At 53.2% G+C, this 13,430-nt stretch overlaps 1 long non-coding RNA gene across 2 annotated transcripts; it reads left to right on the top strand.

The window, feature by feature from the left end:
• The first annotated feature begins 2,960 nt into the window (after positions 1 to 2,960).
• Positions 2,961 to 8,926, top strand: LOC116664359. Of its 2 annotated transcripts, none has more exons than XR_004320865.1 (3): positions 2,961 to 3,121; positions 4,845 to 4,975; positions 5,964 to 8,926. It is a non-coding gene; the product is annotated as an uncharacterized LOC116664359 (long non-coding RNA). The 2 variants fall into 2 exon arrangements; XR_004320866.1 differs by lacking the exon at positions 5,964 to 8,926 and adding an exon at positions 5,413 to 5,745.
• The last annotated feature ends 4,504 nt before the right edge of the window (positions 8,927 to 13,430 follow it).

The following is a 13,430-nucleotide window of genomic DNA, read 5'->3' as shown; positions in this document are numbered from 1 at the left end:
TTAGATGTTGCATTATAGAGCACTGTGAAATGTACTGCTGATAGGAAATGTATGTGTATCTATTAGTGTACATATGTATTTTTTAATGGCGGTACTGGGGATTGAACTCAGGACCCTGTGCATGCTAAGTATGTTCTCTACCACTGAGCTCTATCCATCCCCCTCTCTATTAATATTAATTGGGTGTCCTTTTATCCCTGCTCTGTCAGGAAAGTTGTGGTGCTGGTTTTGGTAAGAAGTAAGCATGGAAACATCTTAAAGAAGCTTTGAAAGAACACTTGGTCTGCATAGTGTTTATATAGTTTAGTTTTGTTAGCAATAACATGAATTTATTCTTAAAAAAAAAAAAAAAGAAATATGGATTCCCAGACGCACTTGCACTCACCCTGGTCAGGGTGTTGCCCCAACTCTGACCCAGCAGGCAGGCACCCACACCTGAGGCCCCATCTGGGCATCCCTGCAAGAGCAGGTTTCCGAGGAAGCTTCCGGCTTGGTATCTGTGAGAAAGAAGATTCTGAGAGGCGTCCATGAGAGAGGGTTGCTGGCTGAGATCTACTGCCAGAAGAGGCCAAGTGCAGAGGGGCGCGTGGTGAGTTCTCAGCGACATGAAAACAAAGGGAGCACTACACAGAAGTACCCGCAGACGCATGGGCATCCTTGAAGGGAGGGCAGGAGTGGTGTCGTGGGGCCAGTGGGCTGCACACACCCTACCTGTTCTCTGCTCTCTGTCGGCTTCACATTTTTTACCTTATGCACTTATGACTTAAAAAAAAATAATCAGTATGTTCTAAAACGAAAAAGCCCTAGTGTTGGAAATGCACGTGGAAGAAAGAGAAAGGAGTTTCTTTGCTCCTCCCTTTCCTTACCCGCTGCCAACCCCCACCCCGAGGCAGTTCCGCTGCTGGGTCTATTTGTGTCTTTGTCTGTCTGCCTCCTGCGGTGCCCTGTGCCCAGCAAGTGGGGGGCACCCAGGAGGGCGGGCGGTGGGCTTGGTGCCCCGGAGCCTCAAAGCTGGGAGTGGAGAATTCCATACACAGCCGTCAAGTGTTGGCAACAGAGGCTGAAAAGTAGCCACAAAGGCAACACAACAGAGGAGGTGCGTGCTCAGTGTGACAGCTCAACGCCTTGCACGTTATTATTATTATTGTTACTATTATTATCTAAATTGCCAAACGAGTGATGGAGACAGAAAGTCCTGTGGGTTCCAGGGGAGGAGAGAGGGCTGTGAACTGGACAGCAGGGATGGCTTGATGGAGGAGGGAGCTTCCAGGCTGGACAGCTAAGATGAGGAAGCTGACCTGGGGTTGGGGGAAGGGGGTGTTTGGCGCCTCCTGTATACTGTCTTTCTAGGCGGCACAGTTTTTCTATTAAAGCATAGCTGATTTACAATGTTGTGTTTGTTTCTGGTATACAGCCAAAAAATGCACATGTATATGTATTCTTTTTCATATTCTTTTCCATTATGGTTTATTACAGGATATTGCATATAGTTCCCTGTGCTACACAGTAGGATCTTGTTGTTTGTTTTATATGTAGTAATTTGTATCTGCAAATCCCAAACTCCTAATTTATCCCTCCCCCACCTCCTTTCCCCTTTGGTAACCATAAGTTTGCTTTCTATGTCTGTTTCTGTTTGGTAAATAAATTCATCTGTACCATATTTTAGATTCCACATATAAGTGATATCATGTGATATTTCTCTTTCTCTGTCTGACTTACTTAGCATGATAACCTCTAGGTCCATCCACGTTGCAGCAAATGGCATTATTTCATTCTTTTTTATGGCTGAGTAGTATTCCATTATATATATACACCCTCCCCCATCTTTATCCATTCATCTGCTGATGGACATTTAGGTTGTTTTAATGTAATATGTCGATGTGAAGGCTGCTAAGACCCAGATGAAAGGACATCTAGAGCAGAGCTTCTCCAGCTCTGTGGTCAAGGACCAATAGTTTTCTTTGTAATATCTAATCAATGATGGGCCATCTCTTCTGTAAAATAGAAGACAAAAGAATTGCTGGGAAAAAAATGAAATGAGCAAGAGACACGTGTAATACAAGCCAATTTTAAAAAATTATTAGATTCAACTGATATAAAACAACTCTGTCAAAATGCTGGGAAAGTATCTAAATGCTTCCCGACACTTTCCGTGCTTGTCCCACCCTGGATCTGAGCAAGTGGTTTGCTGAAGGGCCTCAGATGGCACTTTGAGTAGCCCTGCTCCAGAGAAAGCCTCAGAGGGGCAAGAACGGGGACCGTTCATAGAAGATGGCACATGGTGGAGCCTTGGAGATGATGCTTCCCAGCCCCACCATGCGCCTACCGCTTCTGGTACCTGACTACATTTCTGGTGGGAGCAGCCCCTGCGGAGGCAGGAGGCCCAGGCTGGGATGTGTGCTGTCCCCACCTGGGAGAGGCAGAGCCCTGTGTAGAGGGGTGCAGGGTAGAGGAGGGAGGCTGGCAGCAGCCTCAGTTTCCCCTTGACTCTCCTGGGAAATTTGGCCCCTCTCCAGCAAACACCCTACCAATGACCAGCCCACCTTCTTTGGAAGGCACTTCAGTAAACAGCTCTTGTACTGAGCATGTTCCTCGGCCAAGCTCTCTCTCCAGCCCCAAGCAGCTTGTGCAAGTGGGTCCTCTTCCTGGGAGGTGGTGGAGAACACAGCTGTCTCCGTCCAGTTATAGGACCAGTGATGTTATAACACCAAGCATCGGAGCCTCCTCCTGGGTTAGTATCTGGACAGCTGCCCAGCAGGCCCCCCTTAATTGGCTCTGTTAGGGAGCAGTTTATTAACTTGTTTCCCTGCTGTGATGGAGACAATGGTAATAAGAATAAAAATAACTACCCTCGCTTAACTCTGAACAGGCACTGAGCTCTGCACTTTACCTACATTAGCTCATCTAATTCTCACAACCCTAGGAGGGAAGTGTCAGTATTACTCCTGTTTTACAGACAAGCAAGCTGAGGCTGAACATTTAAGCAGCCTGCTGAAGTCACACAGCGGGTTGGTGACAGAGGCAGGTAAAACCAAGTCTTTCCGACCCTGAGCTCCATTCTGGGCTAGGGCGTGGAGACCTGAAGTGAGTGGGGAGGAAGAAGAGCCAGAGCAGGATGTGGGTGAGTTTCTCCAAAATGAGCTGGGCCCCTGGGGCAGCTCTTTCTGGTCTATGGGGAGGCGCTGGGGCTGAAAGCGACCATCATCTTCACGGTTTCTTTGGAAGAGGAAGGAGACACTGCAAGTTGTGATGCCCAGCACGGGCTCCAGTGGGAGGGTTTTACACTCTGCCCTGCAAGGCAACCGGCAAGTACTAGCTGACCATTTAGCCCTAGGACACTCCTCAGCTTCTGAGCTGCAAGATGATGAATTTGGACGTCAGACTTGAAGCTTTTCCATAGGTTACAGATGGCAAAATTGTCAGGCGAGACTAATTACCCCCTTCCTTTCTCCTGTTTCCCGTCAACCCCCAGGACAGAGAAGGTCTCCAGGTCAGAGCAGAAGGCTGGGCGTGGGGTGGGGAACTCTGGGAATCTTCTCACCTCCCCACTGGCGGGGCTGAATCCTTGGGGGCCAGACACTAGAAGCCCCAGTTATGCTTGAATAACTAAGAATAGAGGGAACAGCCCCCCCCCCCACTTTCTGGCTGTAATTCTGAGAGGGCTGCCAGTCCCAGAGATGTAGTGATGGCTCCGTGGGGTCCCCAGACCCCTCCATGGGATGAACCCTCTTTCTGCAAGAGCAAGGATGATGCTAGGTGAAGGGAAGGGCTGCAGTGTCCTGATGTGGGAGGCAAGCCAAAGGACAGAGTGTGCACCGCACATGGTAGATGAAGGCTGAGCTGTGGACCCCAACACACCAATCCTGCAGAACTGCCTGGACCCCCTCAAGATACCCAGAAGTTTCCAGAAGCTCTTGGAGAGGCTTATGGGGCACTTTGCAGAAGGCTTGGGTTGCGCATTAGTGACTAGAGATGAGAAACAGGGAGACAGGTGGGAGTGGTCAGCTGGTCTGTGTGTGGTCAGATGTTAGAGATCGTGGCTGGAGGTCCGGGGCCAAGAGTCAAACCTTGGGCAGGAACAGAGGTCAAAACAGGAGGGGAGCACAATTAAGGGGTAGCTCTGCTAGGGGGAAACTGAGTCAGGGAGACAGCTGGGGTTTCTGAGAAGCAGGCAGCGGTGAGGGCAGTAGATGGCAGAGGGCCAGGTTAGTGGAGGGTCATCCAGTTAGGCGGGAGCAGGCGGTTGCCCTCCAGAGCAGGCAGGGAGGACTGCGCTTGGCTTGCAGACCTTAGAGGCCCTGAGAATGTAGAGGCCCATGAGGGGGCCTCTTATTCTTCAAGGAGATGAGGAAGAAGATTTGTGTTCTGAAGTGTGGTAGATTTGATAGACCTGGAAGTGAATCAGGGTACTACTGGATTCTTTCAACAATTTTAGGCAAATGGGATTGGGGTCCTTGCATCTGCATTCGTGGTGCTGGACACGGTACCGAGGGAGAGAGGCGGGGAAAGCATTGGTTCCCCTGCTCTACGGACCAGAGCTCCAGAGGGGGCCTGGGGATCTCTTCCAAGGTCACGTCCAGATCTAGCTTGAGTCAGAACCGGGCCTGGAATTGCTGCTGGGCAGTGGGAGAGCGGGGCATGCAGCCGGGTCAGGGGTGGACAGAGTTACTGCCATGGAAAAGGGCGGTGTCCGCAGCGCGACCATGTCCTCTGAGCCTGGCATGGCATCAAGCCCCTCGTAATGCTGAGTGATGCCTGCGTTCACAGTGACCCCGGGAGGGGGCTTTTAGCTCCCCCTTTACAAGTGAGGAAGCTGTGGTGGGGACATGTCATGTTTTGCCCAGGGTCCTGCGGCCAGGCAGTGGTAAAGCTGGGCTCTGACTCCAGAACTCTGATCCGCTCTGTGCCATCCGGGCCCCATCTAGAACTGGCCTCAAGAAGCTGGCAGCCTGTCCAGGACACAGTTTTAAAACTAGTAAGTTCATCTACCCTTTTTGTCCCCTTCCTTCCTCTTCTGCAGAAGCAAATCTCACTGCCAGTTTCACTAAATCCCCTCTCTTGCCCTTTCCTCTGGGTCTTACTTGAGAATGAGGTTAGCTGGCCACAACTTCCCCAGAAGTTCAGCCTGGTCTCTCCGGGCCTCTGGAGAAAATTTGCATCTTAATGGAGAGGGGATTAGCTGCTGGGATCTTGGGATCCAGGGGAAGGTGGCTTCTGGTGGCCCAGTTCTCAGCCTCAGGGACAGAAGATGAGGCACTGGGGCAGGCCCTGCCCTGGGCTCCTGGCTCATGCCTGGCGGCCTCTGCCAGAGAGGGCAGACTCCGCTGGGCCTGGCTTCTGAGAACTGGGCTGGGCTCCAGGCAGGGCCTCAGGCTGATCCCCAAGGCTAAGTCTCACCTCTTTCCCCCGCAGCACACGTTGGGTTGGGCCTCTTCTCCACCCTCTTCCGTGGATCCTGGCCCTGGCCGGGGACCCTGGGCCAGCTCCCCTGCTGCCAATGCGTTTCCCGGCACCATCTGACCCTGGACCAGCTGTGAGCAGGCAGAGGCGCAGGAGCAGCTGGCTGGCCTCTGGGTGGTGGAAACCAGGAGTCGGCCGGGCCCAGGCAGGCTGGCTCAGGCTGGGGGAGTGAGGTGGGCAGGCCCGGGCAGCCTTCTGGAGGAATTTCTGAATTACCTATTGGCTGGAGACCAGAGGCCAGAGCGGGCCTGGGCTGGCCCTGTGGGCTGAGGCCCCTGAAGGGTCTTCCTCCTGGCTCTGAGGCCTCACTACCTCAGGCCCCTCTCTGCCCGCTGGCCTCAGAACTGCAGCGTGGGGGTCATCAGTGCTCCTCCTCCTCTGTGGGGGAAGAGGCAACCAGGACGTAAAGGGGCAGGGCGGGCCTCCCCTGACCCCTGCCCTTCTTCCTCCCTCATCTGCAACCTGTTGAGGCCAGGACTGTTTTTCTCTTTCCTCTCTTCCAGAAACACAGATCCCATTTGGCCAGAGTCAAGACGAGGCCTGTGCTCTCTTCATCTTCACTGGAGTTGCTGGCGGAGGTGATGGGTCCGCTGCTCCCACATCCTCCAGTTCTGTCCCCTAGACAGGAAGGCCCTTTGTGTGTAAACATCCTCTCCCTCGGACAAGACCAGGAACATAGTTGTGCAGCCATTTGTTAAAAAAGACTATTAGGAATTTTCAGACAGTGGTAACAGAGCATGAAGCCAAGCCCCAGGCCCTTCTAAGTACGGGCTCTGTGTGGCTGCATGGGCTGCACCCATAAAACCAGCCCGCTCCCAGAAAATCCCTGGCCCTCCTCAGCCCCAACCCCTCTCTCCTGGACCATGTCCCTGAGACCTTGGCTGGAAGGCAGGTCTGAGCAGACATCCCCACTCTGCTCCCTCCTGATTACACTGTCCTCAGTGGCAATGTCGGGTGCCCCACCCTGACTCTCCTCAGGGAAACTGAGGCAGTAGGAAGACCTGGGGACTTACCACCTTGTGTAGTACCTTCCATTCCAGATGACTAGGGGACGGACAGTGGCGGAGGCTGAGTCTGGGGCTCCCCTCGGCTACCAGGGCCCTGGGTTGGGGGTAGCGGGGACAGAGAAGTTCTCACCCTGGCCTTCCATTCCGCATCAGTGGCTGTCTTCCCGAGGGCGGGAGCGGGGAGTGCAGGGTTGCTTTGCCAGCTCCAAACCAGGCCTCCACACGGCCAGGCCTGCTTGCTTTGTTTCTTGTCTCTGCGGCATAGTGGCTGGCTCAGACCACTGGCAGGGTGACTGCCTTGGGGGACGGTGGGGTCTGGGTCCAGGAATGTCCTTACTTGGGAATTATGCTGGACTCTGGCAGCAGCAGCTGAACAGGGGTCAGGGAGAGCAGGCAGGCCCTGCCCGGGGGCTGGAAACCACCCCTCGGGCTGTAGGAAGAGTCCAGGTCCAGAGGGAAGGTGGGCCTGACAGTAACCAACGCTGGCCCCTGCTCTGCCCTGGCAGGCCCCGCAGGCCACAACCTGGAGAGACACTCTTTCCTGCCTCTTCTTTCCCGGGCTCCCAGCAGCCACAGGGATGATAAGGCCCCCCCCCCATAAGTTTAGGGAGCCCTCTGGGCCTGGCGTGGGGCCTGTGGTCTGTGTGTGAGTCCCATTTACTCTTACAAAGCCAGAGGGATGGGTTCTGTAATTACAATGATGAGAATCAGATTACCTGAGTAGCTGGTTGCAGCCAAAGGACTGCCACGTTGTCCCTGTGCGGCTCCACCTTTGCAGGAGTCCTCCCAGGGGCAGTGTGTGCGTGGCTGTCTGTTTAATGTGTGCCTGCCTCCCTGATCGGGCTCAGGCTCCACGTCACTGAGTCAAGCTGGCCCATTGCACTCTCAAGACTAACCCTGATGCCACACACGGGGCCTGGCACAGAGTAAGACCTCCGTAAAGAACAAGGGAAGAAGGGAGAAGGGAGAATCGCACATAGGCCAGCCTATCACCCAGCCCGTGCCCCGACCACCGGGCTGCCCTGCCTCCCTCTCACCGCAGTCCCTTGATGTACTGCCCCCAGGCCAGGGTAGGTCCTTGTGGCCAAGCCAGTTGGGGCCCTGCATCCAGCCAGGTTGGGAAGTGGGGCAGGAGAGAGCTTGGCTGCATGAAGGAGCCCTGCCTCCCTCCCCACCCCCAGTCAGGGTCCTTACCACTGAGGCTCGTTGGTGGTGGGGAGGCTTTCCATGGGAGGTACCCCTGGGCCAGCTGGCTCCTAGCTTAGTGCCCCCAGCCCTGTGAGACAGGGGTCCTGGCAGCTGGGAGAGTCTGGCCCTGGGTGGCTGGGTAGCAGGGGGTATATTGCCAGGAAGGCTGCTTCTGGTAGAAACACCTGTGTTTACTGTGTGCCTCTGATCTTGCTCGGTGAGCAAGCCAGTCCTCAGCTTTCCCAGTACCCTTGGAACTTCTGCTTCCACAGTTTGGCTGGAGCTTCTGCCCCTGGGCCAGTCCCCCGCCATTCGGAGCCTCTGTGGACCTTCGCCCAGACGTGTTTGCAGCCGGGCCCTGCCAGATGCCGGGCGGCGTGTCTGCTGGAACAGCTCTCGGGAACCCACAGCTGGGCTGCTGAGAGCAGGGATCTGTTCACTCTTTCTTCATCCTTTGAATGTGTTCTGAGAACCTCTGAGCAACTCCCACCCCTATGTTGCCCCCCACCCCCAACTGGTAACCACTAGTTTGTTTTTTATGTCTGGGAGTCAGCTTCTTTTATGTTATATTCACCAGTTTGTTGCTGAAGCCTATTCTTCATACAGCAACAAGGATACCCTTTTCAAAGATGTCAGAGTCCCCCCTCCTCTGCGCCAAAGCCTGCAAGGGCCCACCTCACTGAGACCCACGCTTCCGTTTATAATAGCCCTTGAGGCCCCCTGATTAGGCGCTGCTCCCTCTGACCTCACCTCCCACCACGGCTCCCTCCCTCTCTGCTCCAGCCTCAGGCTGCCTTACTGGCCTCAGACACACCAGGCCGGTTCCTGTCTTCGGACCTTTGCTCAGCCTGAAAAGCTTTCCCCAGATCCACAGGGCTCTCCCTCACTGCCTTCAGGTTGTTGCTCAAATATCACTCCTCACCTGTTTAAAATTGTAAACCCACCCCCCTCCCCCACAGCAATGACCCTCCTGAATCTCCCCTCCTGGTTCTGTTCTTTCCCCCACAGCATGTATCTTCTAACATTGTGTATGAAGCACTATCTGTTATAGTCATTACTCGTGGTCAGTCTCTTCCTGCTAGAATGTAAACTCTGTATAAAGTTTTGGTTTTTTATTCACTGATGCATCCCACCCACAACAGCACTGAACACATTGTAAGTCCCTAATAAACGTTTATTGAATTTAATTGAAGTCACGTACACTTTAGTATAAATAGGTGTACATGGTCTCCCTGCCCCACCTCTTGCATTCTAAGTTTTCCCCCCACTAATTTAAGAAGAGTTTTTTCCTTGCATCACAGTGCCTTTAGGAAAAGTCTTTTGGGGGCTGTGAGTTTTATAGTCTTGAAATAATGCCAAGTGGATGGAGGACCCACAGTGGACCCAGGAGTCAGGAAAGGAAAAGCTGCAAGAACTGCCTCACGCCTCCCAAAAGGCAGGCGTGGAGGTGGCAGCCTTCTGGGCTCAACAGAGGAAAGGGACAGCATCCCACACATGCTCATGGTGTGACCACCAATGATTGCTCCAAGGATGGCGGCGAGGAGAGAGGTGGGGAGGACCAGACAAGGGTGAATCCTTGGAGTTGACTCCTCCAGCCAGTTTTCGTGGCAAAACGGTCTCAGGAAGCAAACCGGACTCCACATCAGGAAGGTGTCTGGTCTCTGCTGGTCGACCTGCAGGCAGGGGCTCAGTGGGACCCCTTTCAGGGCCCCAGCGTGGATTTGATGTTTATGCCACTGTCCGTTTTTTAAAATGTGTCACTTGTTGTGAATTTCTCCTCTCATTCTAGATACATATCCAATTCCTAAGCCTTATATTGTATTTATACATATGTATTTTTTGAAAAAAAAGGGAGGGGGAAGTTCCGGACTGTATAATCTCAGGCTCCACAGAAACTGTGTCTGCTCCTGAGTGGGCAGATTGAGGGTTCTAGCCCCAGCTCCCCCGCTGAGACCCATGTCACTGAAGCCAGCTGCATTGCTGCCTTTTCAGACACCTAATAAGAATCTGATTTCCCTGAGCCAGTTTGGGGTCCTACTTTCTTTTTCTGAGCTTCCCCCCAACCTTGCTTTAGAGCTGAAGCCCCTGTGCGGAGGTGGAGGACTTGTGGGATTGGAGCACCCTCTGCTGGGAAAATAGGGGTACAGCCAGGAGAGCAGCACAAGCCAGGAGTGGCTACATTGAAATCCCGCTGTTAAAGATTGTGGCAAGAAAGTAGGTGGGTCTGGGGGTTAGTACACAGGCAAGTGCCTCCTGTTGGGCATGGACACATCCAAGTACATACACTATGCTCTGTAATTCAAATGTGAGCATGTTTTTGTGTACACGTGTCCCATTTCCACCTCTCCTGAGGTAACACAAGCTGGGGTCTGCTGCAACGAAGTTCTGACACTAACCTCCCAGGGTTAGCATCAGACACCACAGGTTAAGGGCTCAGCCCCCTACAGATGACCTCTGCTTCAGATGCCAGCTGCAAGTGGGGTCCCCAGGGCACCTGTACTTCTGACTAGCAGCTATAAAGCAGGGGATTCCCGTGACCCCTCTGTTTTGATAAATGGAATGACAGAACTCTCTGAAAGTGCGAAGCTGATGATGGCAGTTTTATTACAAAGGATACGACCCAGGAACAGCCAAATGAAGACATGCAGGGCAAGATCTGAGAAGGATGGCGAAGCTTCTGTGCTTTCTCCCCGTGGAGTTCAGCCAAGTCACCTCCCAGGAAGCTCCACTGAGCCCCAGTCCCAGTGTCCAGTGATTTCACTGGGGTTTCATTACACAAGACTGAACACTGGCTGCATGAGTGAGCTCAGTCTCCAGCTCCCTGTCTTTCTGTTAGCTGAACGTCCCAACACTACCCAACATCCACACACAGGGTTGGTCTTTTCCTGAAGCTATCCAGGGGCTCACCCTGAGTCATCTCATTCGCATGATGAAGACACTCCTGTGGGGAAATTCTGAGGGTTTTTGCAGGAACTAGAAAAAAGACCTGTTCTGCCCTTGATTAAAACATAACACATGCACACGCAAGAGCTCCGTCTCACCCCGGTCACACAGCTGCCAGCCAGTCAGACCTGCCCCAGTTCATCTGCAGGCTCCCTAAGAGGTGGCAAAACCACAAAACAGCCCTCCAAGGGTCACACCACTGTCCATCCTTCGAGGCACCGCTGAGCCCCAGAGAGCCACTTCCTCCCCCACACGGCCCTCAGTCTCCCTTGCCCTCCAGGATCTCTGCTTCCTGAAGGAGAGCTGTTTCTTTTCTCTAGTTCAACGCCACTGGTCGGCAGCCAGTGTTTAGGACACACTCTTGCCTTGCTAATCATTGTTTTCTTTTGTTTAAAACCAAACCAATTGCAAGCTCCCTGCTTGGCAAGGCAGCCTGGTCCCCTGAGGACACTGCAGCTGCCACCGCTGACCTGCAGGCCAGACACCCAGAACCATCCCACCAGCACCGCCACCACTACTGCTCAGGGACTCCATCCAGCTGCAATGTCACAGCTGCCAGAGGGAATTCTCTGGGGTCTTTGCTTCCTTGGATGCCAGGTCCTGAACCGAGCCCAGAGAGTCCATGTCTGAGGTAGGCATGAGCCTACACCCCAGCTGCAATGCCAGCTGCCCCTCCCAGGACTTGTAAAGTGGGGCACTCTCAGCCCAGGGAGAAGGTTCAGACCTCCAGAGCCAAGAAAATGGCCAGATGTCCACTGCGTGCCCTGCATTGCCCAGAGTGCTGCTGGTCCCCGGCCCTCCCACCTCCCTCCAATTCTTAAGATTCTGGACAAATTCTTTTGATTTCACTCAAGTCTTAAGCCAAAGCCCGAGACTGGAATGCCTCCCACGGTGTTTCAGAGACCCAGTACTTGGGTGTTTCAAAGATGGCTGCTCAGTTTGGCCCCTAATGCGCCTTGCTGGACCTACAGCACCCCACACCCCGCCCTCTTAGGGGAGGGACTCCACTGTAATGAAGTTGTCCTTATATTAAGCACTTACTGTGTGCCCAGGCGTGGGGCTCAGTGTTCCACATGCATGATTTCATTAAAATTTCACAGCAACTCTATGGGGAGGAGGTACCATTGTCATCCTTATTTACAGATGAGGAAATTGAGATTCAGGGAGGCTGAGTGACTAGCTCAAGGTCACAGAGCTGATCATTGGTGAAGCCAGACAGAATTCAAACTCAGAGTGCCAGCATTTGCAGGCTTAACCACTTTACAATTCTAGCATACAGAGATATTCCACACTCTGCCTTCTATTCTCCCACCTTACCCCCCTTCCCCACCCCTCGTGCAATTTCTGAGCCACGCAGAGGGCAGGGGGCAGGGCAGGGAGGGCACATCAACCTGACCTTGAGAATTCAGCCATAACAGAGCATGCCATCTCTGCCTTTGCTTCCCTCCTGCTGGCTGGTCCCGTCTGGCCTGGAGCTTGTGCTTGCTTACCAGTAGAGTTATTCTTCCATTTCTTACAGAAAGGGTGTAAACAGAGCAAGTGCGTTTAAACTCCGCTTGCTGATACAAAGCTTTGTGGAAGCCACAGAGTGGGCGGGGAGACGCAGTGGTTTGGATCTCAGGGAGCCAGAGCTATATGGCCGGGGTCTGAACCTCAGCCTTGCTGCTCACTAGCAGAAGACTTTGGGTGAGATGCTTACCTTCTCCATGCCCACATTTCCCCAGCTGTAAATAGGGGGTGATAGACATCATCCATCGCACAGGAGAGGATGCACCCCGAGAGGATGCAAAGAGTTAGTGCATGAAGCTAAACTGAGCTGGGTGTGGAAGGAGGGCACACACAGAGTGCTGTTCCCAGAGCTGCAGCCTGACCCCCTGCAGTGCTGTGCTTATGAGCCAGTGCCTCTGGGCCATCTTTGACCTGATAGCCTCTCTGACTCCTGCAAGGCCCCTCTACCTCCACCTTGGTCTTCAGGGCCTGTTGGGGTGCTGACACAGCAAACTGATCAAACACAAGTCAGCCCATTGTTGGTGGGTGTGTTCCCCACCCCCCACCCCGATGGAGCAGGGCTCCTCTTGTGGTCTGGCCCAGCTCCAGGGTGGGCTGGCTCAGGGAGGGGACTGAATTCTTTTGGAGCTTGTACTGAGCACCTGATTTTCTTCCTCACAAGGGTGCAAAGTAGTTGTGAATAACCTCAATTCATAATGAGGACACCAAGCCTTGCACAAGTCTGCCCAGGGGTCAGGCTGCTGGACACTTTTGGGCTCAGATGTCATGCCAGGGTCCTGGGGGGTTGAAGTTTGGGAGATCAGGGCAAGTGCTTGACAAAGACTGCGGCACCCTCAGGCGGACTTTTGGAGCTGACCTGACACCTAGTGGCCACGGGTAGGAATTACTCCCCAGTCTGGCGGGTTCCAGGGCTGCTGCATGCAGGGTTTTGGCCTGGCCTGGGTTATGGGGGCGGTGGTGCCAAGGGGTGGCCTGGAGGGTCGAGGGTGGTGGGGAGAGATTTTGTTTCCCCGTATCTCCATCTTTCCCCAAAGCTACCCAAACAATAAGTAACATTTGATAAGAGAATGTGCTGCCTTTTCAATTTTATACAAAAGATGAATAAAAGCATCTTAAGAAAACTTTGCTGTTTTTGTTGATCCTTAATCCACAGTCCATAGCAAATTTCAATACTTCACAGCCTCATAATCCACAGGGTTTCACCCAGACACCAGTGATTATTAGACGCTCGGTTATGAGCATGGACATGATGGAGAATTTCACAGATTATAATGGACTTTAAAGACAGGCTCCCTGACTTCAAGAGGATCCGATTTATTTGGG

This window comes from Camelus ferus, chromosome 6, assembly GCF_009834535.1.
Source record: "Camelus ferus isolate YT-003-E chromosome 6, BCGSAC_Cfer_1.0, whole genome shotgun sequence".
Lineage (NCBI taxonomy): Eukaryota > Metazoa > Chordata > Mammalia > Artiodactyla > Camelidae > Camelus > Camelus ferus.
The sequence above is the reverse complement of the archived record's forward strand: the minus strand, read 5'-3'. Positions and strand labels throughout refer to the sequence as shown.